Consider the following 27,962-nt stretch of genomic DNA (forward strand, 5'->3'; position numbering starts at 1 on the left):
ATCAGTTCCTGTCAACTTTATTTACCATCTAGCTTTCACACCCATACATGATGATCTTTGTCTGGGTAACAGTCTTACATTTATCTTTTCTAATTCCTTCATTGTTGCCCTTCTGAGTCTCAGTCATCTTCTGATTTTTTGGCTGCAGTTTCTATTTGGATTAATTACTGAACCACAATATATAAATCTTGGACTATTTCGATTTCTTCATTGTCAACACTAAAGTTGTATAGTTCTTGTAGTCATGATTTTTATCTTCTTAACATTCAACTGCAGTCATGCTTTGACACTTTCTTCTTCCACTTTAACTAAATGACATATGAAGTCGTTGCTGCTTTCTGCCAAAAAAAAATGTATCATCAAGGCTACCCCTTTATACTACTGTCATCTGCATATCTTCAATCATTGATGTTTCTTCCACCAATTTTCACTCTTCCTTCATCTGACTCTAGTTCAGCTTTCCGTATGGTATGTTCTGTGTACAAATTGAATAGATAAATACATATAACTTTAAATATACAGTATAAAAAACTTTATTTTATAATGTTATATTGAAATGCACAGCATATGAAAGTATTTATTTATTTATTTATTTATTTATTTATTTATTTATTTATTTATTTATTTATTTATTGTATTTATACCCCGCCTATCTAGTCATTTCGACCACTCTAGGCGGCTAGAGTTACTGAAAAGTATCATTACTTTTCGGGAAGATGGTGGCAAAACTCAGATGGGAGAGTGAAGGATGTTAAGAGATACTTTAAAAATATACTCTGGGTTTATAGTGAATAATATTTCAAGGAAAATATAGAATATAATGCACAGTGATATATTCAAATTAATTTTACATCTATACCTAAAAGCCACTTCTTTACCCCCTCAGCCTTCTCCCTGGTGGATAAACATGAAACAAAAACTTATTAACTGATAACAGTGAGAGACATCAGGTGAAAAGCACCTGAGTTTTTTCCCCCAAAAGCTTGGCAAACATTGTTTTGGAGATCAATGAGAGCGGCAGTTCCCTTCTACTTCTGAGAAGTATCTATGCTGTTCTGAGTCACAATTGTAATTACAGCACTAAGCAAGAGATCCTGTCCCAGGAAGGTTTGTTTAGTTAATTATCTGGCCCAAAAGATGAAAAGGGAGGTGGAAATGTGATGTATATCAGGTCAGCAGGGTCATGGGATAAGACAGAAAGCTTAGTGGGTGTGAAGTTGAGGAGGACATGCTGTGTACAAAAGTTACAAGAGGCTTTGGGACAGTAGACCTCAGATCAAGTAACCACTGACAAGCAGACGTATTTTCATAGCTCAGTAGTCTCAATTTTTTTGTTTTTGTTGAAATGTCTGTGGAATTGCTTTGAATATATGCAGTGTGTATGAGAAACACACAGCCTTGCGAGGTACAAATTCTTCCAAGGCAACTTATAAATAACATCAAAATACATTTAAAAACCCATAATAAATAATATTAACATAATACAAAAAGTGATAGCTCATGAACAGAATTGGGAGGCACTTCCCTAATGTAATGGAAAATATGCTGTACAAATGCCGTAACACATTTATGGGCACCAAGAAAGGTAAAAGCAAAAAATACATGGAACTTGTTTTAAAGAAAAGTAGTGAAATTATCATGGCTTTTTTTACTCTTAAAGAATAATATTATTGTCTCTTATTATCTCCCCCAAATAACCCATTACAGAAGGTATTGTTTGTTGTGCTGTGTTCCAAATTCTACTATAAGAACAATTTTCTATATAGAGGAGCAGTCAGTTGCATGATCCCCATAACCTTACTAGGTATATACAGTATATCACAGAAGTGAGTACATTCTCTCACATTTCATAAATATTTTAGTATATCTTTTATTGTGACAACACTGAAGAAACGACACTTGGCTACAAGGTAAAGCAGTGAGTATGCAGCTTGTATAACAGTGTAAATGTGCTGTCACCTCAAAATAACACAACACACAGCCATTAATGTCTAAACCGCTGGCAACAAAAGTGAGTACACCCTTAAGTGACAATGTCCAAATTGGGCACGAAGTGTCGATATTTTGTGTGGCGACCATTATTTCCCAGCACTGTGTATGGTCCTTCCTTCTGTGGTCCTGCACTACACTCCTCTTTTACTTCTTTCTCTGGACTAAACCCACTCTTCTGAACCCCAGCTTCCCCTTTCCCTGCCTCCTTCTCTCCTGTAATCAAGAAGCCTTCAGTCACCTCTCATTCCCACCTTTTCTACTCCCCTCTCTCCTCCATCTGTCCTCCCTCTACTGTCAAGTCCTCCATCCTCATGGGTAGAGTAGATAAAAGGGTGCTGATTCCTTCTGGCCCAGGCGATCAAGGGGACGGCTCACTTCCAAGCTTGACTGTGTCAATGGGTTCCTCTTCACAGCATCCCTTTATATTATGTATATTTAAGAAATATTGTAAGCAGGTATCTGGATAATGTTGATGGTAACACTCATTGCACAATAGAACAGTCAGCCAATTCATCTCTTTCTCACCAGATATTCATAGTCCAGTTACTAGGTACAGTATTTCCCTTTTATATGTGCTTTACATATAAAAGGGAAATACTTCCTGCTAGATTGATCTCTAGAAATCTGAAGCAGACAATATTCTCTGATTATCTTGATTGGATATCACCTGAGACATTTCATTGCAATAGTAAAACTAGGATGGAAAGTAAGTTGATTTGCATCCAAAAATATCTGCATATATGTAACTTCTATGGCCACATTCGTGGAATTCTAGGGCAAGAAATATTTGCTTCCATACTGGGCTTATTATTCAGACGTTGTATGTGTTATTATTCTATGAGCACCAAATTTTCCATTCTTACTCATCTCTCCAGTCAGAACCAATCTGGGAGGGCCTTGTTGATTTCCAATGGCCAAACATAACTAGCTGCTCCTCCCCCGCCTCCCAGTTCAGTGCATATAATTTTCTTAAATCTGGCATGAAACTTTGCTTTGAATGCTTAGCTGAAGCTTTATTGGAGCAGCACTGCCTTTAAAAGATTGGAGAATCAGTTTTAACAGGCAAATGCCACTACAGTAACAGTAATAAACGTTGATGATTACAATGACTGCTAAGTTACTCCAGTTAAATATTAAACCTACAACTGTACACCAAAACTGGAATAAACATCACTGACCAAAATGAGATTCTTATCTATGTTGCTTAAATTTCAGTTGTATATTCTAAGCAAAGCTGGCAATGTCTTTAAAACGATTTTTATTGTGTGCTGTAGTTCTACATTGCATATTTTTTTCAAAAAGATCTGTTGTGTTGCATATATTATTTTAATGTAATAGCTGGTAATAAGAATATAATTTAAAAGAACAATTAAAGGTGTTGAGTGACACTGTATATACATTTTGCAAGGTAAGCATTTAAACAAAGAAAGACGCTTCACAAAATATGATATCAACCTAGCAGTTCCCACACACAAGGCAAACTTACTCTCATTAAGTGCAAAAGTGATGTTGCATTATATCGTATAAAGCAATTCAATAAAAGTGGCCTAACCAGTTATCTGGAAATTAAAAACTACAGACTTATCTTTTTTTATATATAAAAAAGAGAGAATAGAAAAGAAAAAAATGCTATGACCTTTTTGCTCATTTCAGGTTATGCAAAGTAGAAGTATCCTGGATGAAAACAGCAAGTCGAAAATCACTCTCCCATCGAGCTGTCTGTTTAAATATCTGCAAGACTGGTGTCTAATAGATAAATAGATAAATAAACTTTGCTTCCATCATGGAGCTAAGGGCAATGGTCCCGGGGCTCCCCGCATAATATTGGCCAGGTTGAGACCTGTTTGGTGTCTGGTGAATTCCCTTACATAGCAAAGTGATGAGTTTCCCTTGGGAACCAACTTCTTCATTTGGGTATGTTGACAGTGCTGAGAGCCCAGTGCTAGTTTACCCTCACCCATTAGTGCATGGTTGGAAGGTCTGTAAGCCATCCAGTACATTGATTGTAAGTGTTACAGACCTTTTAGATAATCTTTAGCTTTTAAAAGCCTTCTAACTTCTCTAGGGTTAGTCCTCCCTGATATGACAAATTATGCTCTTTTAAGATCTGCAACTCTTTTTAAAAAAAATTTGTACATATCTGGATGAGTGGGAGGAAGTGAAACACATGATTTTAGCATGGCTAGATAAATCATCTGCTTCTTTATCTTATAGATCTATACTTTGAATTTATCTTCAATTCAAAGCTCAGTATTTTGGAATAATACATAAATCTGGAGTAAGATCTCCTGGTGTTGATTGGATAAAAACTGACTCCAACCCCAGCTCTGGCATACAGACAGCAGATCTTGAGGGACCATCAAAAGGCAGCAAATATATATATTAAGTTTCCAACAGCAAATAAAAAAAGTAACCATAGTCCATTCATAGAAAAAAAAATTCCAAACTGGGTAATATCTTTATTGTAACTGTAGGAAATTGCAAATACTGTAACTAATAATAACAAATAATCAGGCAAAGATAGTATAAACCTTGGGTTTAAGGCAAATGGTTCAAAAATTGGGCCAGATGTGATGATCACTCATGAAACTAGACTGCCATTAAAACAAATTTCAGTTTAGATTTTACATGAGATTCTACAAACAAGTGTCAGATCTGCTGGAGGAGTGTGCAGAGGAGGAAAAATCAAGCTTTTGTCAGCAGAGCGGGGAAGGCTTGAACAGGGAAGCCACCTAGAGTGGTCGCAATGACCAGATAGGCAGGGTATAAATAGAATAAATAAATAAATAAATAAATAAATAAATAAATAAATAAATAAATACATACATACATACATACATACATACATACATACATACATACATACATACATACATACATACATAAAATAAACTGTTACCTTTGTCACCTTCTTTTCATGTGCCACCTTCTTTGGTGGCAGCCTGGGTTCAGGAGACAGTGGCATCATATCTGGCTCAAGTTTTAGACCAAGAGTTCTGGAGAACTCAAAATCTCACCCTGCTTCTAATGTTTGTCGTTGTTGTTGTTTTTTTCTGTCAAGTCACCTATGACTTATGGTGACGTTAAGAATGAGCAATCTTCAAAATGTCCTGTCCTCAGTTGCCCTGCCCAACTCTTGTAAACTCATGTCTGTGGGTTCTTTTGGGGGGTCCGTCCTTCTTGTTATTTGGTCTTCCTCTTTTTCTGCTGCCCTCAACTTTTCCCAGCATTATTGTCTTTTCCTGACTTCTATTGATGTGCCTAAAATAGGACAGCTTCCGTTTCAACATTTTTGTCTCTAGAGATAGTTCAGGCTTGAATTCATCTATGATCCACTTGTTCATATTTCTGGCAGTCCAAGCTAACTGCAAAGCTATCCTTCAGCACCACATTTCAAATGGATCAATTTTCCCTGTCAGCTTTCTTGTAACATTTTGTTGATCCAATAAAGATATTGAATAATGCAGACATTTATTCACTTTATTATCATATTGTTACTGATGGTATACCATTTAAAATTTTCTGCCTCAAGTATCAAAATGTCCTGATCAGTTACTTGTTACAGCTGCCAGTCAGCATTTCTTCTAATCTTCTGTTTCTGCCATGGGCATAGAGTGTGAATCTGTGAACTCACAACATGAAAATGTAATACTCTCTGTTTCTATGGGGTTGTGTGTATATTCTGCAAACATAAACTTTACAAATATATATATGCAATTTGTACACCCTGAGTTCTATTGACCAGCAGCAGAGCAAGAGTTGCTTGAAGAAACAAGGAAGAATACCGATATCTCTTTGAAGCAAAATAAGAACAAAATCCCAGATATATTTTATCATCCAAGGTAATAAGATCCACAGCATAAAAGAAACAACTATAAATATATAACCTTTAAATCCTTAAAATAAAATGCAAATGCTACTATATAAGGTCACTACATGGATTCACCCTTCCAGTGTCCCTCATGCACAAACATATTGCCAACTTTTCCCTTTGAAACCTGTTCATCAGCCCTTTATTTTGTTTTAATTTTCCTTAGTCTACAAAATTGGGATTCAAGAATACCTGAAATAAAGGGCCAATTCAAAATCTTCTGAGTCAGGTACTAGTTTCTTTGAAACCCTAATCCTTCAAGACTTTAGCAAATGACTGGAGTTTAGAAAAGCTCAAGTAGACACATTTCATTCCTGGCAATTCTTTAAACAGAGATTTTTTTTTCAATCCCCTATGTTACTTGCTGCCAAGAAAGGTGACAGTTTTGTGGCACGACCTTATCATTTGAAGAACACAGGCTTTTTATTACTTTTATGCAGCAGGTGCATCTTTCTGCGTTCACCAGAAACTCCCTCTTGGTTTTTCCTTTCATTTATAATCGAAATCAATGTGGAGCAAGGATTTCCCTAGCAAAAAGCTGAGGTTAGGTCTTGTAAGTAAGGATTCTGGAATTTTAAAAGAAAGAAAGAAAGAAAGAAAGAAAGAAAGAAAGAAAGAAGGAAGGAAGGAAGGAAGGAAGGAAGGAAGGAAGGAAGGAAGGAAGGAAGGAAGGAAGGAAGGAAGGAAGGAAGGAAGGAAGGAAGGAAGGAAGGAAGGAAGGAAGGAAAACCAATTATCATGGAGAATCTGGAGCATGGATATCATGTCTAATTTGGTTCCAAGAATGGCAGGGAATCCTGCAATTGCCTGTAGGACTTGTGTAATACATGTAACAATACCTTAATATTTGATCAGAGAATGGCTTTGGCCAGGTTACCTGACCAGATCCACTGAGTCATTTCCTGTGTTTTGCTTCTGGTTTAGAATTGAAACCCTTTGGTTACACCATGATCTGGTTACCACAGCGACTGTGGACTTATTAGTATATGTATCTGTTATTGCAAATCATTGTTCTATGCTCCATCCCTCCCAATATGCAAGAAATGACTCAAGACAGCATTATAAAAGGTAGTCTTTAAGGACATTGTACCCTCAATTTATGTAAATTTTAACATTTGAACCTCAGGTTTCTGTAGACCATTGCAGCTGAGTCACTTATATTGCCATTTTGATTGTGTCATAAAGTTTTCATGATAATAAAGAGGGAGGGGTTGTGGGGTTTTGCTTGTTTGTATACTGCCCAGAGTAGCTTTAATTCACTAACTGAACAGTATATTTAATTAATTTTTAGTTGTCCTTTTTTTAATGTAAAATTAAGGAATCAACAGGTGACATTGCTTGTTAAGTTGGAATTCTGTGACAAACTGTGTTATAACAAGTTGACTTTCACAGGGACAGAACTTCCCATCTCTGTACCATTTTCAATCCCGCAAAAAACATATTTTAATTTCTTAGTGTGTGCAGCTGTTAAAGGTGTGGAACATCTATTGAAAAAATACCAGTACACTAAATGAGACAAATGTTCTCAGCTAAACTAGGTGTGCTTCATCTAAACTTTCTTGACTTTTTATGCATTCCTGTGGAGAACTTCCAAAGCAATCTATTTGTAAGTGAATCTTTCATATTGAACAAACTGTGTTCTTCGCAGCCCCCACTCCACCCATCAGGATGTTTAAAATCTGTTAGTAATATTAAACAAAACTGGAAGCCAGCAATAGTTGTGTCATAAAACAAGGCAGTTAGGACTTTTGTCACAAGGGAGAAAATCAAAAAGACTTCTTCATTTTGAAATGGTAGTGAACTGGGTTTTAATTAACTATTTGGGTTGCAGCTGCTATGTGAACATGTTTTAGCACAAGGGGAGGGAAATTAAGGCTGCAGTTTTGTACACAATTGAAGCTTCTTATATCAAAGTAACTTGAATGTAAGCAGCCTAACTATGTGTAGTACAGCAGCTAAAATAATGATGTTCATGTAATGCAATACATGTCAGATATGATCATAGGACTGTAGCATGGTGTCGGAAAGAGTCCTGATTGTTGTTTACTTCTCTATGCTTATGTTCATTAACAACATGTTATCCAGTTCAGGTGTAACATGGGACAACGTCCAGAAATTGGTAGTCCTATTATCCTGAACATACTGGCCAGGTTGGCTCCGCCTAATGGGTTTTGGATCCCAGAAATATCTGTGCCAGGAAATAGATTCCCCCAGCTCTGTTCTAAACTAGAGTTATATACCCCATCTTTGGGCTTTTCTTTCCCCACTTGCCCCTCCTTCTCTGGTACAGCTACGAGGTGAATGATTATAAGCATCTGCTTCTACTTTCCAAATAACTAGATCTCCCCATAATGTTGATCTCTGTGGTCTGAAAACAAGCCAGGGTCAATTTGATTCCAGCTTTTTGTAACAATCCCCCAATCTCTTTACATGCAGTGTCAGAAATGTAGATGATGGGCTCGGATTCCCAATGAAAAGAACATTAGCTCCAATGGTTGTTGTGGGTCTTTCGGGCTCTTTGGCCGTGTTCTGAAGGTTGTTCTTCCTAACATTTTGCCAGTCTCTGTGGCCGGCATCTTCAGAGGACAGCACTCTGTGCTCTGGTGCAGTTTGTTTGGGAGTTGAGTATTTATGGCTGTGAGATCAGCTTTTGTCCTTTTCAGGAGATGGGTGATTAGTGTGACGTTGTGGGTGTACTGTTGTGATAAGGTGTCATCCACATATCAGAACCAGACTGTGGGTGCAAAGGGTGCCGAAGCCAGAGCCAGTTTTTCGAAATGCTCCATGTAGAAGTTTGCTATAACCGGGCTGAGGGGGCTCCCCATGGCCACTCCATCTGCCTGTTCATAGAACTCGTTATCCCACTGAAAGTAGCTGGTCGTTAGGCTGTGTTGGAAAAGGGTCTTGATGTCTTCTGGAAAGATCTGCTGGAGGAGTGTCAGAGTGTTCTTTATCGGTACGTTAGTGAACAGAGATACTACGCCAAAACTGATCAGTCTGTCCCCAGGGTTAAGTTTTAGGGTACTGATTTTGCTTATGAAATGTTCTGAGTCTTTGATGTAGGATGAGGTTTGTCCAATGTGGATCTGTAGGAGGGTCGCTAGGCATTTGGCTAATTCATACGTTGGGGAGCTGATGGCACTTACATGGCCGAAGAGCCCGAAAAACCCACAACAACCATTAGATTCCGCCTGTGAAAGCCTTCATGAAAACATTAGCTCCCTTTGCCAGTGTATTACATTTCTGTTTTCTTCAGTGTTCCAGAGTTCTGTCTAGTGTCAGGATATGCAAACTGGTTCTTATGGAGAAGGTGGACTGATGGACAAAAACTATGAGACACTGGTACCCTTGATGGTTTTTAACATACTGCTTTATGAAGAACTATCCTGCAAATCCCATGATTAAAATTATTCATTTAAATGGTCACATGCCATATACTGTATGTCTGAATAATCAGGCTGCACTGCTAGGTACATTTACTAGGTGCATTGACCTCTGTCTGATTTACTTTACAGTTAGCATGCATGGAATTGCATTAAATACCTTGGCCTATGACTTCTGTTCTTTTGTATAAGATGATAACTTCATAAATTAGTCAGTGCTAATGGTTTTGCAGTTATCAACATAGAACGCTATGCTTGTACAGTTGGTTAGTTAAAATGATCAGTTTTTAACTGAACAAATACACATTTGCTTGGGATTTGTTAAAGTGTTTTTGTTGCCTGTGTTATAGTTTCTAACAAGAAAAGAAAGAAGAATCAGAAACAAGCATGACCCATTCCTAACTAATGCAAGAGAGAAAGATTTGCAAGAGATAAAGTTCTGTCATTACTTTTTGGGAGAAGCAGGGGAGAGTAAATCAGGTGGTTTGTTTGCTCATGAGAAAAAGTTGAGACTAGAACATCAACAACTCAAAAAAAGTAAAGTCATTAGTTTCAGTGGAACATCCAGTTGAGTGTGTTTAGAGTTAACACTAGTTATACAGTAAGATTGTGTGACAGAGAAAGATGGAACAGATTGTAGTTCTCAAAGCATAATTTTAGATTCTTCAACGTGGTGTCTATGAATCCACACTAGTGGGTTAAGACAGTGCCTGCGCTGGCCTCTCGGAATCTTCTAGAGCTGTAGGGAAAGTAACAAAGTTTGAGTTGCCCTGTATTGTGCACGCTCCGCCCGCCAAACCCCAGTTCCATTTTTCCGCCATCGGAGTTGGAACCTCTCAGTTAGAACTGCTTTAAAATTTTTATTTCTTCGTGTTTTTGACCTGGACTCGGCTTTTCGACTTCCTTATCTCTGTTGCCCTGACTATGGATCATTTTGACTTCTCTTCTGCCTCTGGCGATATCGCAAGTACTCTCTAAATTGGATAATTGGAGCCTTTTTACCGCCCGCTGAGGCGCCACGCGCCTACTGGACTCTTTCTATTTTGTGGTTTCCTGCTCCTATTAGCTTATGCCACCTAAAAGAAAACCGTCCCCTAAAAGAGGCCCTTTTAGACTCTGCTCATCCTGTTCCAGAAAATTGCCTTTTCAGGATGGACATTCCCTCTGTATCTTCTGTCTAGGAGAGACACATTTGACTTCTCATTGCAAACACTGCAAAGAATTTCCCAAAGCCACCCTCAAAGCTCGCCAGCCATCGGATATGGAGTCTGTCCCATCCACCTCTTCAGTCCGTTCAAAAGTCACTATAGTTTCCTCACCTCCTCCTGAGTCTGCTAAAGAAAAGACCAAAGAAAAGGCAAAAAAGAAGTCTACAACTAAGAAAACACTTGCCACTTCATCGGCTCCCTCAACATCTTCTGTTCCAATGGCTTCTCAGCAACTGAAACAGAAGAAATTGATGGCTAAACCCAAATCGAAGTCTAAGGAGGTCACCTTGGTTGTGCCTCCTATATCGTCTCTGCCCTCGCCTATTCTCGAAGACTCTTCCCGGGACCGGGATTCGATGTCGGAAATGGGTGCCTCTTTACCGCCTCGACAGGAGGCTCCAGTCGATGTTGAGAGGTCACCAACGACTAGCCAGCTGGTGCAAGCAATTGCTGGCATAGTCAATGCCCCACATAGCCCTGTATTAACCGAGCGGGTGTCTCGATCCCAGTCTTCGGCACCAGGATCTCTCGGCTCCAAGTCTCCATCTCCACCTCGAGGGAGACCTGAGAAGCCTTTGGATGTCCCCTCTCCTCGACATCCATCCTCGGATTGTGATGGAGAGCCTCCATCTAAGCAACCTCAACACCATCATAAGCATAAACATGGCTCCGGTGTCGACAGGCGGAAAAAGCATCGACATCGAGACTACACCTCCTCTTCTGACTCAGACGACAGTCTCGAGAGAAGGAGGTCCTGCCGTCGACGTCGTAAACGGGATTATTCTTCAGAGTCATCCTCAACATCGAGAGACCACAGGAGAAGAAGGAAAAAGGCAAGATATACTTCTTTCTTGTCTTCACCATCCATTTCACCTCCGAGGAAGCATCGACACCGAAAATCCCTCGGTGTCGATAGACAGGAACCCTCAACGTTGAAAGGAAAGGGAGCTTCCACATCAATGGGGCATAAGCCTGATAGTCATGCCACAGGGTCTCAGCCTGCTATTCCCCAGAAAACCACTACTGGAGCAGATAGAGTTCAACACCCTGACATATTTCCTGTCTCTGACGCGGAACATCAGATTTCAGAGGACTCTTCTGAGCACGATGAAGAGGTGACATCTGAAGTTTCCTTGGACACACCTCTCCTAGGGGAGCCTTTAGGATTGGATGCTGCTGACATCCACCCATCCTCCCCATCTGAGGACTTTTCCTCTTACTCTCAGATGGTTTCAAGAATGGCAACCACCTTAAGAATGGAAGTTAAAAAATCTCTCACACGTGAAGATGACCTAATCTTCGGAGACATTAACAAAGAAAGGTCTCACCCTGTCAGCCTTTCTTATGTCCCTGAGTTACTAGACCTTATTATGCAATATTGGGAACACCCTGCCAATTCCACCTCAATATCCAGAAGGACTGAAAGCCTCTATTGGATTCATGGTCCTAAAACCTCCTTTCTGCTGAAACACCCTGCTCCAAATTCTCTGGTAGTCGAATCTAGTTCCTCGAAGATTCCTACAAAGGGTCATGCCACACCTTCCAACAAAGAGGGTAGGAAATTAGAAGTGTTGGGGTGTCGACTATACACCATGACCACTTTTGTCTTAAGGGCAATCAATTATTTGGTAGCCATGGGTGCATACCAGAAGCAACTCTGGGCAAGAGTTCTACCAGCTTTGCAAGTCGCACCAGAGGATATCAGACAGATATGCCTCAACGCCCATGCTGAAGCTTTAACTGTGTCCAAACACCAACGCTTGGCATCCCGACACATTGCTGATGCCACTGCCAGAAATCTTGCTTCCATCATCACCTTACGACGCCATGCTTGGCTCAGATCAGCAAATATTATGGAGGATATTAGAACCAGGGTTGAGATGCATCTGGCTTATTCAGTGAAAAAACCGATGAAAATCTAGCGAACTTGCACAAGAGTAAAAAGATGGCAAAGTCTTATTCTATCCAGCAACAACCTCGAACCTCCAAATTCCAATGGCATTCTAAATATTCACAACAATCATATCAGCAGTCTACACCTTCCTTCTACCGTCCTTTTCGGAACCAGGGTAAGCTAAGATCTTCCCAGGCCTCTTCTTCCAGCTCTACCTTCAAGCCCCAATCAAATAAGCGACAGTCTTACAAGACAACCGGGAGGAAGTCTAAACAATATCTTTGACTTCACCAGAACCATCTCCAGTATGGACCACATAACCCGCCTATCTCGTCATCTTCACAACTGGCTCAAGATAACACAAGACTCCTGGGTCTTAAACATTATAAGCTCAGGCTACTGGCTGGAGTTTATAGAATTGCCTCCTCTAGGATGGGTCAAGCCTACATCGTTCAATCCCATCCTAGAAGAAGAGATTCTCACTCTTCTTGCAAAACAAGCCATCCAGAAGGTACCAAACTGGGACATTCAAAACGGGTTTTACTCCCGATACTTCACAGTACCCAAGAGGGACGGCGGCCTAAGGCCAATTCTGGATCTGAGGGACTTAAATACCTACCTCAAACCACGGCGTTTCAGGATGGTCACCTTAGAAGCGATAATTCACCTGCTGAAGAGAGGAGACTGGTTTGTTGTGGTGGATCTAAAAGATGCGTATTTCCATATCACCATCCATCAAAAGCACAGGAAATACCTGCGTCTAATCTTCATGGACACCATATACCAATATGTGGCTCTTCCATTCGGTCTCTCAACAGCCCCCAAGACCTTCACCAAGTGCATGGCCCCGGTGGCAGCTTTCCTCCATCTACAAGGGATACAGATTTACCCTTATATTGACGACTGGTGGTGTCCAGATCCAAAGCAAAAGCAATTAAGGACACACAGTATGTTCTGCACACCCTGCAGTGCTAGGCCTGTCAATAAACTACGAAAAGTCCCACCTGGAACCATCTCAGGTGATGGACTACATTGGGGCAAGACTGGACTCGATCAATGCTCGCATGTTCCTACCACCAGAACACATAAGAAAAATAAGAAAAGCAGTTCGGAAGTTCAAGCCCCAAGGCAGAGTGTCAGCAAAGCACGCACAACATCTTCTGGGTCTCATGGCATCAACGACCTGTGCCTTGTCCCACGCTTGCCTCAAAATGCGCTCCCTTCAGTCTTAACTGCTTGCTCTATTCAATCCTCTACAGGACAGTCAGCACAAGCGTCTAACAGTCACACCAGAGCTAGCACATCAGCTTCAGTGGTGGACATTTCCACCACATCTTCTCGTAGGATGACCTTTTCGACCCCTACAGTTGACACGGCAGGTTAAAACAGATGCCAGTCCCCTAGGTTGGGGAGCTCACTGCGAGGGACACCAAATTCACGCCCTTTGGTCCCCTCAAGAAGCCTCGCTCCATATCAGTCACCTGGAGCTCATAGCAGTGATGAAGGCGCTCAGAGCATTTCTCCCTCTGGTGAAGGGCAGAGCGATACAAGTGGTCACAGACAACATGACGACCATGTTCTATATAAACAAGCAGGGAGGAACACGGTCAAAGTCCCTTCTGTTTCTGGCAGTTCATTTATGGCAATGGTGCTACCATCAACACATCTTCCCTGTGGCCATCCATGTATCCACAACGGACAATCAGTTGGCAGACAAGTTGAGCCGACACTCCTTTCAATCTCACGAGTGGGAGCTCGATCAGCAGGTGTTCCTCAGTCTGTGCCACAAATGGGGACATCCATCCATAGATATGTTCGCAATACAGACCAATAAGAAGTGCATCAAATATGCTTCCCGTGCAGGAAAGGGCAAAGGGTCCCTAGGAGACGCCTTTATGATCCCATGGAACAAAGGCCTCCTCTACCTCTTTCTACCGATACCCATCATTCAAAGAGCCCTAATCAGGACACTTCAAATGGAAGTGGAAGCATTGTTCTCCATGCTCCTGCAATCAGCAGTGGACAGCATACAGTTGCCCCTTCTTCCACACCTGATCACTCAAGACGAGGGGAACATCCTTCATCCAGACTTGGAATTTCTCCACTTGACAGTGTGGAGGATTTCCTGTCAATAAATGAAGTCACTGATAAAACAAGGAAGCCAGCCACAAAGCTACTCTACAAATACAAGTGGCGAAACTTTCTTAAGTTCACTGAGGAGTGCAAATTGCAATCTTCACCTGTGGCTTTGTCTACGCTCCTCCTCTGTCTTCGACATCTGTTTGACCTAGGACTTTCCAAGTCTACCTTGAAAGTTTACACCTCAGCCATTGTTGCCTTTCAGCCACATGGCTCTGAAACATCCAGGTGGTTTTCGCATCCCACACTAGAAGCTTTCTTCAAGGGTCTGTCCAACATGAGACCTCCTCTAAAAATGCCTGCACCGCAATGGTCACTGCAATTGGTACTTCATTGCCTCACTCGCCATCCCTTTGAGCCCATGGCTTCCTGTGACCTTCGGTTACTCTCTCTCAAGAATTTATTCTTGGTGGCCATCACTTCTGCTCGTAGAGCTAGTGAACTGGCAGCATTTCGTGCAGACTCACCATACCTTCAGTTCTTCAAGGACGTTTCTTTTCTCCCTAAAGTGGTTTCTGAGTTCCACGTTAGCCACTCTTTAATATTACCAACTTTGTTTCCTGATCCAGTTACTGATGTTGAGCGCATGCTCCATTCTTTAGATGTTCAAAGAGCATTGGCTTAATATGTCACTAGAACTAAAGACTTTAGGAAAGTTCCAAGACTGTTCCTCTGTTTCTATGGTCAGTGCAAAGGTTCCGCTGCCTCTTCTTCTACTCTGTCCAGATGGTTGGTCTCCACCATTTCTCTGGCCTATGAATTGCAGAACAAACCTCTCCCTGAGGGTCTCAGAGCTCATTCTACCAGAGCTGTTGCCACATCGACGGCCATGCTGCGAGGAGTTGACATCCAAGACATTTGCAGAGCAGCAACCTGGTCCAATGCGTCTACCTTTGTTACACATTACAGACTGGACCTCCGGGCCAAGAATGAGACCAGGTTTGGGAGAGCAATGCTTACTTCACTTCTGCAGTGACGGCCCTCCTTCCGGTAAGTCAGCTTGCTAGTCACCCACTACTGTGGATTCATAGAGACCACGTTGAAGAAGGACAGGTTACTTACCTGTAAACATGGTTCTTCAAGTGGATCTCTATGAATACACACATCCTGCCCAACCTCCCCACTGTCCGTCACTGTATGGTTGAGTCCAACTCTGACTATGTGGAGGGCGGATGGAACTGGGGTTTGGCGGGCGGAACGTGCGCAATACAGGGCAACTCAAACTTTGTTACTTTCCTTACAGCTCTAGAAGATTCCGAGAGGCCAGCGCAGGCGCTGTCTTAACCCACTAGTGTGTATGAGATCCACTTGAAGAACCATGTTTACAGGTAAGTAACCTGTCTGTTGACAAATCAGTATGTTCTCCAGCATTTTTGGAGCAGTAACCAGGAAAGCTGTCAGAAAAGGTTAGTCATCTTTGTAACTTATAGAATCATAGAAAGATGAGAGTTGAAGGAGCCTATAAGGCCATCGGGTCCAACCTCTGTTCAATGCAGGAATCCAAATCAAAGCAGTTCTGGCAGATGGTTGTCCAATTTTCTTTTGAATGCCTCCAGCATTATCAATAATCAAGATGTTGTTCCGTAACTTTGTCTGACAAACTCATAGAAGATGTGTAATAAAACAGGCTTCCAAGAAATTCTGCCCGCTTGGCAAATTCTCTTGTTTTGAGTTCCTTTGTTAGCATTTCCCCCAGCAGTTCATTTAGAGCATACGCAGCAAAATGTATAGTGACCCCAAGAAGAAGAAGAAGAAGAAGAAGGAGAAGGAGAAGAAGAGGAAGATCATAAAGCTAAGGTTACATATATAGTATTCAAAGTTTGAAAGGAACAAGTTATAGGTAAAACATTTAAAATGGCAGGAAGATTTAATGTAGTTACATTTCAAAAGTAAGACAGAGAGCAGTAACAACTTACATTACTGGTGTAATAATAATATTATTCTTTGTGGTCTCTGTGATTCACACAGATGGGTACTTCTGCACCTTCACAGATGCTCTTGGGAACATTCTAGAACTTCACACCTCTTCTCAGCTAATATACGAGTATTGCTCCATCAGTGGTCACTCCTTAGGTCCCTCTAACTGCTGACAGGACAACATATTGTGAGTGTTTGGACAATTAAGTTCATTGACAGAACAGTCAAAACCTAGGGGTTTATCACCTTTTTTCTTACCTTCTCTTTGTTTTGTTTTTTGTTAATTTTCCTTTTTAAAAGATTAATATATACAGTGGTGCCTCGCTTAGCGATGTTAATTGGTTCCAAAAAATTCATCGCTATGGGAAAACATTGCTAAGCGAAACACAGTTTCCCATAGAAATGCATTGAAAAATGGATAATCCGTTCCAATGGGAACGGATTGCCGTCCTTAAGCGAAAATCACCATAGGAAACATCGCTAAGCGAAATGCGGTTCCCCAATTGAAATGCATTGAAACCTATTGAAATGCATTGAAACCAATGCATCTCAATGGGGGAAAAAATTACAACAAATTGAAAAAGAGTCGGAACAAAGTCAAATTAGTTTAACAAAGGGTTTATTAAGTGCACTTATGATTTCAAGCATTCTAAACATTTTTTAAACATTTTTAAACGTATAAAAAACAGCCAACAGGAGGCTGTCAAAACCATCGTAAAGTGAAACAGGGGGACCCAAACTGTCATCGCTATGCGAAACATAGTCCCAAACATCGCTATGCAAAAATCTCCCATAGGGAACATAGTTAAACGGAGCGCAAGATCGCTCCGAAAAAGCCATCGCTAAGCGAATTCATTGTTAAACGAAGCGCTCATTAAGCGAGGCACTGTATATTTATATTTATACTTATTTATTTCAATTTCTATACCATCCCATTAGTGTTGCAACCCTCTGGGTGGTTCACAACAAACAAACAAACAAGTAGCACTTAAAAACAGGCAGTCATTGTTAAGTTATTCATGTGGGGACAGTCACTCAAAACTGTGGACTCAATCTCAAAAGAACAGCCTTAACTTCAATCTTGACTGCCTGTAAAATCCCATATAGAAATACTATGATGAGGACAGTTATTAAAGAAGACCAGGCTAGTCCTTAAAAAAACCTAGACTCTATTCTACCTAAGCCCAAAGCTTAGCCACCTGCAATGTATCAAAATTGGCCTTACTGAAAACACAACAGATTGTTCCAGAGTCATCAAAAGTTTTGACTCCATCATCTTTGGCACTGAAGAAAAGAAGGAAGGCCACAGAGACAGAGTCTTCAAAACCTTAAAAAAGAGAGGAAAGACAAAAACCAACTGTAATCAGTTGTGGTTTGTCCCTCATTACCTTGAAAGACTTCAGATTTGAGAAATATCACAGACATTGTATATTTAGAGTCAGTATCTGAAGAAGAAGCTGGCCTCTCTGGGCATGCAACACATAAGTCACCACAAAGTGACACTTATGCTTCTTCTCTGGCCTGACACCTTACCAGTTCACCAGAGCTGGAGAAGACTATTACTGATACTGGCTATCCATAAGAACCCAAACAACATCAAGCATTGACATGTTGATATTGATCGATTTCAAGATTACCAATTAGAAGGAGAGGCACAATTAAGGAGAAGACATATTCAAGGTAGACTGATGGCTCTTCTGCATCCCTTTTTTGCCTCACCACCTTTCTGTGTGAAGGTGGTCTGGCATTCTTCAATGGCACACTGTGATGATAGATGAGCTTGGGAGATGTTCCAAAGCTTATTCTACCAGATGGCAAGATCAAGAACTCCCTCAGTATTATTGAGCCACAAACCTTCAGCATTAAAGTCTTTGATGCAAAGAAAAACATTGATGCCAAAGTCCGTTTCACTGGCATTGACACCAAAGGGAAGCTGGTTTGATCTTAACTCCAGGATCTGGCATCAAGCTGTCAAAAAGCATAAAGGAAATACCATGTCTGACCCTAATAATTCTGAAACAGAACTGCCTTGGCACTGAGAAGTTAAAAAAATATAAAGAGAAGACTAAAGATGGCCTGGTAGATTTTGACCTAGAAAATATTTCCTGTGGTCATGCAAAGTATTTAAAACCAAAGAAAGATCTGTGAATTTCAACACATGACAGATTTGATGGTGGTCGCGGTGACTACAGACTTGAAGAAGCTAAAATTTACCTTGAAAAGTGCTGAGCTGGTTCTTTGTTGTTTAGTTGTTAAGTTGTGTCCAACTCTTCGTGACGCCATGGACCAGAGCGCACCAGGCCCTCCTGTCTTCCACTGCCTCCCGGAGTTGGGTCAAATTCATGGTGGTAGCTTTAGTGACACTGTCCAACCATCTCATCCTCTGTCGTCCCCTTCTCCTCTTGCCTTCACACTTTCCCAGCATCAGGGTCTTTTCCAGGGAGTCTTCTCTTCTCATGAGAGGGCCAAAGTATTGGAGCCTCAGCTTCAGGATCTGCCTTTCCAGTGAGCACTCAGGGTTGATTTCCTTCAGAATGGATAGGTTTGTTCTCCTGCAGTCCAGGGGACTCAAGCATCGATTCTTCGGCAGTCAGCCTTCTTTACGGTCCACCTCTCACTTCCATACAGTGGGCCCTCGACTTACGAACTTAATACAGTGGTGCCTCGCATAGCGATGTTAATTCGTTCCAAAAAAATCATCGCTATGTGAAACCATCGCTATGCGAAACACAATTTCCCATAGGAATGCATTGGAAACCGGTTAATCCGTTCCAATTGGAACGGATTGCCATTGTTAAGCGAAAAAACCCATAGGAAACATTGCTAAGCGAAACAATGTTTCCTCCATTAGAATGTATTGAAGCTGACTCAATACATTTCAATGGCTTTGCGAAGTCAATTTTTGCAAAATTAAGTGTGTCATAAAAGGGTCAAAAATGGTTTTAAATGCTTGGATTAGCTTCTGCACCCTCTAAAATGGATGCAAAAGTTAATTTGGCTTTGATCTGACTTTTCGTTAATTTATGGTGATTTTCCCCCCCAACTTTTGACAGCTGTCAAAATCTGACAGCTCCATTATTTCCTATGGGGGAAGAAAAAATTCACAAAAAATTAACGAAGACTCAGCAACTGTTCTAAATGCTTGGGTTCGTTAGAGGACCCCCTAGGTCGTGTGCAAACCTGATTTGGCTTTGATCTGAACTTTCATTAATTTATGGTGAATTGTTTTCTCCCCCATAGGAAAGCATGGAGCTGTCAGATTTTGACAGGTCCATTGGTTCCTATGGGCCGAAAAAAAAATTCACCATAAATTAATGAAAAGTCAGATCAAAGCCAAATCAGGTTTGCACATGACTTAAGCAGTCCTCTAACGAATCCAAGCATTTAGAACCGTTTTTGACCCTTCTAAGACACTTTTTTAATTGAAAAAAGAAACATCGTTAAGTGAAGCAGGGGACCTAAAATCGCATTCGTTATGCGAAGCATGGTTCCAAACTTCGCTAAGCGAAAATCGCCCATAGGAAACATCGTTATACGGTGCATATTATTTTCTTAAAAAACACATCGTTATGCGAATTCATCGCTAAACGAGGCAATCATTAAGCGAGGCACCACTGTACGTTCTGGAAGTCCGTTCGTACCTTGAACGTTCGTAAGTCAAAACCAAATTTCCCCATAGGAATGCACTGAAAATTAATTAATGTGTTCGTATGGGGAAAAAAAGGTCAGAAACTTAAACATAAATAAAAGAAAGCCACTTACCAGGCCTTGGTAGCCCCGGAACTGCAGGAAAAAGAGCACCAAACAGCTAAAAGCCAGGAGCCTGGCAGCCATTTTGTGCTCTTTTCCTCTCCTGCCCGCCCTCTCCCCGCCTAACAGCTGATTGGCTGGCTCTTAAGAGGCTTCTGGAGGCTTGCTCAGCACCTAAAAAGGCAGGGGAATAAAGCTCCCCCGCTTTCAGAAGTCCACCATGACCCTCAGCCAGCAGTCAAAGGGCAGGGCCCAGCAAGCCCGTCGCCGAGACAATCACCCTGCTTGGACTTCCACTGTTCATCGTGAAATCCCAAGCCTTCCACCGGCTGCTGCATTTTTTTGCCCCTTGGTATGACCTCCTCTCACAGAGAACTCTCCGTTCTAGAGTGCTGCCCTCGCTCTTTGACTCTGTGAGGGAGGTGGTCTGCAACCATTTTTCATGGCTAAAGGGGTGCAAGGTGCACTTCACAGTAGACCTGTGGAGCGGAGGTCAGCATGGCTAGCTGTTGCTCACAGCCCACTGGTGGCAGCCAGAGGACTTGAATAGTGGCAGGACTTTGGCTACAGGGCCACAGGGGGAGGCCCTTGCCCTGCCTCCAGGCTACAGGTCCATTCTGCTGCAGGCGCAGCACAGGGAAGCTCAGGCAACAGGGAGGAACATTACCAATGAGTTCTTGTCCACACTGCAGGAGTGGGCACCGGAGGGGGAGGTGACCCATGGCCACATGGTCACAGATGCTGGGTGGAACATGTTGGCGGCATTGAACACAGTGGGCTTTGAGGGCATTGTATGTCCAGACATCGACCCATCACAGGAAGACTGCAGAGTTTATCTTGTGCCAACAACCACCACCATCCCTTTTCTTCATCAATAACAAAACAAACAACATCATTGTATGGCTTCAGACTGCAGAGCTGATCATCTGGTTTTCCAAAGCTGTCGTCCTGGCTTTCCCATGCCAAGAGGGCTCGGCTGACCCAAGCCCTTCCTAGTAGTCAAAAACAGCATACTTGACTAAATAATTAAATATTTCCAGAGGCGTGTGTTTCATATGTCACCTTGATGGCAAACGCCACCCTATTGTTCATCTATGTTGAAGATTTCTGCCACTACAGACCCAATGGGCAAAGCCTACTTTGCTGGCAATTGTCTTGGTACCCAATGCCTATTAAGACATGCTTTCCTGCCTACTTTGGAGCCAACTACCTCAATGCTTGATGTGGCAACACACTCTACGTTGCTGCTGCCAACTTCCTCAATGCCCAATGGGGCAAGACACGGTACTTTGCTGCTGCCCATTACCGCAGTGCCCGATGGGGCAACACACTCTGCTTTCAGTCCCACGCCAACTCAGTAGGTAGGCAGAAGTTGGAACAAACTACCCAAGCGAATTAGCTCAGCTCACCAGTGGCCCTGCAGATTAACTGCTGTAGTAGCAGCGCAGCCGGGCTCTGCCCCACCCACCCAAAGCCTGTCTGCGTGTCACCTGAACGTGCCAAGAGGGCCATCTAACCCTTTTGGCAAACCCAGAGCCAGTACCAGCACCCCCGAACAAGCAAAGAGGGCCATCCAGCTCTCTTGGCAGACCCAGACTGAGCAGTAAGAAAAATGAATAAATAGTTGCTTTTGTACAACTAAAATGTACAAGAGTAAAGTGTTGGGTGACGCCCATAATGTGCCAAGACAGAGGGCTGTCCGGCCATGTTGGCACACCCAAAGCATGGCTCTGCCCCATCCAAGCCTGTCCAGGCGTCAACCCATTGCCTGCCTTCAGATGGCAGAGCTCGTCTGGTTTCCAATCCATGCCAAGGGGGCTGGGCTGTCTCAGCCTCCCCAGACCTCTGAGTGCTATCTTTATCAAATCTGGGCAGTCTCAGCAGCCAAGTTACAAGCAATCCCCAGCTTTCCAGTTCTAAACGAGCATCTTTGTTGCCCCATCACCCGGTTTCAGATTGCAGAGCTGATCTGTTTCCGACAGCCCCGCGCCCTTGTGGATTAACCACTGTTAGTAGCACCGATCCTGTTCATTTGATGGTGCTGTTGAAAGTTGCAAGCAACCTCAGTTGCCTCCTGGGGGCAAAAGCCTTTCCTTTGCAGGCAAATGTTGCTGAAAAAGACCAGAGTCTCCTCTGCTGCCTTTTGTCTCAGTACCCCAATGGGGCAAGACATGGTACTTTGCTGCTGCCAACTACCTCAGTGCCCGATGGGGCCAAAAGAGCCTGTTTTCCTGCTGCCAACTTCCTCAGTGCCTGATGGAGCCAAAAAGCCTGCTGTGCTGCCAAATACCTCCTTGCCTCCAGTCCTCCTGAGGGCAAATTCTACTTCACTGGCAAATGTAATGTTGTGCTGAGCTGAAGACAAACTCGATGCCTCATGCATGCCTCTGCCAAAGTGACCTCTCAATCTGCTGGGGCTAAATATAACTTGCTCAATGCCATGGGCTTCTGTGCCGTGTGGCAAACCCTCCTGGGGGGGACCCAATTTGTGGGTGAATAACTTGGAGTTCCAATATCCAATCTTCACCAAAGTTGGCAGGCATGTTGGGGAAAGAAATAGTGAGCTCTGTTGTGAATCTGGAGTCTCCAAGTACCTGGGTCAAGCTTTTCTGGGGGGTCCTCTTTGTGACTATATAACTTGGGGCTCCATGATCCAATGTTCACTGAACATTCAGAAGTTGTAGGAAAGTGTCTGAGGAAGTTTCCCTGCAAATTTGGTGTCTCTAGGTCATCGGGGGCCAGTGTTATAGCTATTTAAAGTGCAGATGAATTGACGGATTGATTTGTTCAAGAATATTCGTATATTCGTATTCGTTGATTCGTTAACCTTGATGAATAACAGATCAAAACGAATCACCATTTTTTTATTTTGATTCATCCCCATCTCTAGTCAAGAGCCCTAATATATATGTTCCCTCCTTTCCCTTTAATTCACTGAATGGTCGTGAAAATCAATGAATAAGGGACAGATGCAATACTAATAACCTCTTGGTGGTTGCAGCAATTATGATTCACAGCCCTACTACTGATAGAAGTGGACAGCCTGAGACTTCTTGAGATGTCCTAACATGTTACAATGGTCCTATGTGTCATCCAGACATAATTATAATTGAAATTTTAAACAGAGGAAATTTAAAGAGTTTGCAAAATCCATTAATGAGCCATATTTGCCAGCAACATTGCATTGTATACTTCACTTTCTCCTAAATTTAAAGAGAGAGGTCTTACGCAGTTCTTTGCAAAAGTTTTTGTCTGCTATTGTGGCTGATCAGCCAGAACCTTCAAAATCATCAAAACATTTTACAAAATCCATAGTAAAGAGGTTTATAAAAGGATTAAACAATATTTGCCCGGACATAAAACCACCAACACCACAGTGGCCCTTGTCAGTGGTTATAATTCATTTGACAAAGCTTCCTTTTGAATTCTTGCCTTCAACCCATTTGAACCTGCTGAGCTACAAAACTGTGTAAGTTAGTTAGCTGCACTGTGCTCTGACACACCTTACTTACAGTTTCATAAAGATAAGGTGACTTTGTATTCGCAAAGGCTTTCATGGTCGGGAACAACAACCATAAGGTGATTTTGTTTACGGATGTTTCATTTTTACCTAAGGTACCTCTGAGTTTTTGTACAAACCAACCATTAGCATTACATACGTTTTTTCCAACATCTACATCCTCCCTGGAAAAGATGCTTCACATAATGGAAGTTACGTGTTCTTGTATTCTGTGTTAATAGAACAAGCCAATAGAGTGTTTGTTACCAGGGAAACAAAAAAGGTGAACGAGTAATGTCAGAGAGACTATCTAAATGGGTAATAACATCAGTCTCATCAAATTAGTCAAATACCCCTTACCTACTTCATTAAAGGGACATTCAATTTGAGCTATGACAGCATGAACAACCTTTTAAAATGAGGTCCAATTACAGGACATTGGCAAGGCTGCGACTTGGGCACAGCCTATGACTTTTGTCAAATTGGATGTTAAAGCCAAATTGGATACATCATTGGTCATGCGGTGCTGTCTTCTGTGCTTGCATGACATCTCAGGCATGCAGCTGGCACTTTCTTAATTAGCTGCAATTTGCCTCATTGATTTACATGACATCATTTATTCTGGAGTAAAATTCCAATAGCAACCTGGCCACTAAGCTTCGCTCCAAAAAAAGTAACACACAACAGTTAACCTAGTGGATTACTTTCCTAACATTGTAAAATGATTACAATGAGTTAGTCTTCAGATGCATTGTTCTGTGAAGAAGTGGACTATAGCTAATGTCAAATAAAACTTTATAGTATTTGAGGTGCTATAAGATCGTCATTTTCAAACACTGACGTGAATAATGGGAATAAATAAATGGCTTTCAAAGTTCCAATACTATTTGAGGTAAACCAGAGTAAGCCTATTAATTATCATTGGTCTCCTGTGAGAAAGCCTTGCAATCAACTTTATCTGTGGGCTGTGCCATCCTTATCTACAGATGAAGAGGAGCAGCAGAAGAAGACATTTCCCAGAGCAGAGATACCAGGATAGCACTTTCTGTAATACCAGCTGGTGAAAGAGGAAACTAATCCAGTGAACAGGATTAGTAAAGTATGATGTCACAATAAGCTAATTCTCATTCTGTAAGGGCACTTCCAGACATCTGCTTCCCAAGTTATGGTGTCACAGACTTGGAAGCAAAATAGGATGAACCTAACAGGAGGATAGATAACCTGAGAAACTGGTGTTACTCTTGGTGGCAAAGTGCAGCTCTTGCTTTCTGTTGCTGTAGTGACCCTCCTCCTGCCTCTTATTCCTCTCCAACCAGAGGGTAGGCATCACCATGACTGTTCTGGCCTTGGATAATACAGTTAAATCAACAGCTACTACTACCTGCAGCAGCACAACTACATCTGGCTTGTGGATATTCATTTACAAATACAGTGGGATTACTAGAATAAACTGACAGGAGCATCATGAGGTAGAATGAAAGTGTGTTTGGTTTTGCTTCTGTCACAATCCCCATGTGGCCCCTGATTGTTTCACCAAACTAAGAGCTCATGCTACTTGTCTTTCAGCTGCCACCAGTTGATTACATCAACATTGTTTATTATTAATAATACAGTGGGGTCTTGACTTAAGAACGGCTTGAGTTAAGAACATTTTGACTTAAGAACCACTCTCATAGGAAAATATTGACTTGACTTACATACTTAGATTTGAGTTAAGAACTGAAAAAAACCACGTGGGAGGCAGGGAAAATGTAAAATTTGAACTTTCAGTTAACTGTTGGCCAGTGAAAAGGGTGCCTATCTGCTTACTCACTCCTCCCAGCGTTTAGAGAGTGGATTGGGAGACAGTCTTCAGACTGCCTGGACTGTATTTTCCCTGCCTTCCCTGAACCTTTCTTGACCTAAGGAAAAAAAAAAAAAGAAAAAATATCCCCCTCTAGTGGTCGAAGGCAGAATAGCAGCTTCCCATTAGTATCTATGAACGGAAAAGAGCAGATACGGATCAAATGGTTTTCAATGCATTCCTATGGGAAATTCAGATTTGACCTGAGAACTTTTTGACTTGAGAACCGCCTTCCAATACGGATTAAGTTCTCAAGTCAAGACCCCACTGTAGAGGTCCAGGCAATGTGTCATTTTTAAAAGAACCAAATAGAAATTGTTTATTGTTACAGATGTTGACAGGACAAGCAACGTTGTTCACTCTTAAACAAACATCCTCCTTTATCCACTCTCAACCACCGCTCTCCCACCCAAAATCCCCAAACTCTCCCAACTCGCAATCTCCCAATTTAACCCCCCCTCCTCCTGCTGAGTCCCTTATATCTCATGATTTCACCCCTTCAGAACTCCCATTGGTCTATGCAGATAGGATATGAATATTCATGACCTGAGTGGATGTCACAGCTTCTACAGGCTAATAGCTGTTTTTCTGCAACTTTTAGCTGACTGAAGCATGAAAATTAATTTTTAACCACCAATATGCAGCTAGGTAGCCCACCCCTGCAGAATGGCTCCACCACTGTAGTAATCAGGATTCTTAATGAGATATGCAGCCCTTTGTCTCCCATTAACTTGCCAGTCTCTGAGACTCAACTCCCAATGAAGTGCTGGTTGACTGGGTAAGCACTGACCTGGTTTGTTTGTTTTGAAAAGCTGGAGGAAAACAACCACAAAAATCTGACTATGCTTTGGGCCAAATGTCCCTAGAGATGATACATGCAGACTCATCTCTGGTTAAGTTTAAAAATAATTTTAAAGGCACACTTTTTTCCATTCTGCCTATACTGAGCTGTATTTGTAAATAAAAATTGGATAGATGGATGGCCAGATACAGTTGCTGCTAAGTTTGCTGCTTGATTTTGAGGTTTAAATGTTGAAATTGTACTTGGATTCATGGATTTCGAGTCTTGTAAAAACATATTAAGTACTTTAATACTTAAATGTGATAGAGCTGAGTAGGGAACCGTTAGAGACAGGGAGCTGGAAACAAATGACAGAGAACATGAGATATGAGGATGACAAGTATAGTGTAGAATCAGTGTAGATAGAGTGTTTGACTAGGACTCAAGAGCTTTAAGTTCAAACCACTGCTCAGCCATGGAAACTCACTGGTGATAACAATGATAAATATTTATATATCTCATATATCTTGAAAACTGCATTAGGGTTGCCTTAAGTCAAAATCAGCTTGATGGCACATGAAACATGACAAAGATGCATACTCTTGCTCAACCATCTGTATTCCAAGAAGACCTTTACAGAAGCATTTACTGGCTGAAATGTTGAGATCATTGTTAACAGAGGAGCTATCAACAACATCTGATGTCCAGACAACATGGCATTATTACCTGACAATTCAGATGGTCAGCAAAGATTATGCAATAAAGCCAAGTGAACTTAGTAGCTGACAGTTTGAAAATTAAGGTGAAGAAAGCCAAATTCATGGTAAATGAATGAAGCAAGCACTAAAGAAATGCAGTTGAAGGTCCAAAATGGATACATGGAGTGTTTTGGCAAATACTGTTTAAATCATTGGAATCTGGATTACCTGAACCATGGTATTGTAGCTGTGCAATAGAAGACAAACTAGAGATGACCCAGAGCATCTTAAGATGAACAATATGCAATAGAAAACTAACATTGGTTACATCTATTACACAGTGTAATTCTTTGTCTTGTTCTGATATATGGCATGGAATTGTGGATTAACACAGACAACTACAGTATTTTAAAAGACAAGCATCTGAAATGCGTTTTTATTTCTGGATGAAAAGAATTTATTGGATGAAGGTAACCAAGGAAGCAGCAATAAGACAAGTTAATAAAGAGCAAGAAATCGTTTTAAAAAAATTAAAATGCAGAAAGCAACAGATGGTTACAGCTGACCATGCACGATAAGAAAATAAACGAGGAGGAGGCGTTAGCAGGTGAAGGACATGTTGGTTGAAATAAACCGGAGGCTGGTTTGGGCCTAACTCAGCATAATTGTTCAGAGCCACCAGGATGGAAGTCAGAATAGCTATCACACCGTCCCAGCTCCAGCAGAGGAGAAAAGAAAGGAAACCACAGCGAACAATTCCTGAAAAATCGCCTTCCGGTACAGGTTAATGTTTGCAAGCCAAGACCGCTTCATCCAAAGTTTGGAGAATCTGCTGACTGGCACGCGGCCCCGCCGTGAAAACACGCCCTGGTCTTGCAGGCGGCGCCTTCTGTCCTCTCCCCGGTCAGTCAGCCCACACCTGTTGACACAGCAGGGCTCGGGGCGGGGCCAAGCCCCGGGGGGCGGGGCAAGGCCAGGCGGCGGGAG

At 41.8% G+C, this 27,962-nt stretch overlaps 1 protein-coding gene and 1 long non-coding RNA gene across 3 annotated transcripts in view; one reads left to right on the forward strand and one right to left on the reverse strand.

The window, feature by feature from the left end:
- RASSF7 (Ras association domain family member 7) overlaps positions 1 to 27,962 on the forward strand; it is a 132,651-nt gene that overhangs the window by 37,321 nt on the left and 67,368 nt on the right. The gene's annotated exons all lie outside the window — the stretch shown is intronic.
- LOC144586042 (uncharacterized) lies at positions 581 to 27,948 on the reverse strand. The gene is made up of 2 exons (XR_013540741.1): positions 25,265 to 27,948; positions 581 to 7,780 (listed from the first exon to the last, which is right to left on the reverse strand). It is a non-coding gene; the product is annotated as an uncharacterized LOC144586042 (long non-coding RNA).

The sequence above is a fragment of the Pogona vitticeps genome, chromosome 1, assembly GCF_051106095.1.
Source record: "Pogona vitticeps strain Pit_001003342236 chromosome 1, PviZW2.1, whole genome shotgun sequence".
In the NCBI taxonomy this organism is placed as follows: Eukaryota; Metazoa; Chordata; class Lepidosauria; order Squamata; family Agamidae; genus Pogona; species Pogona vitticeps.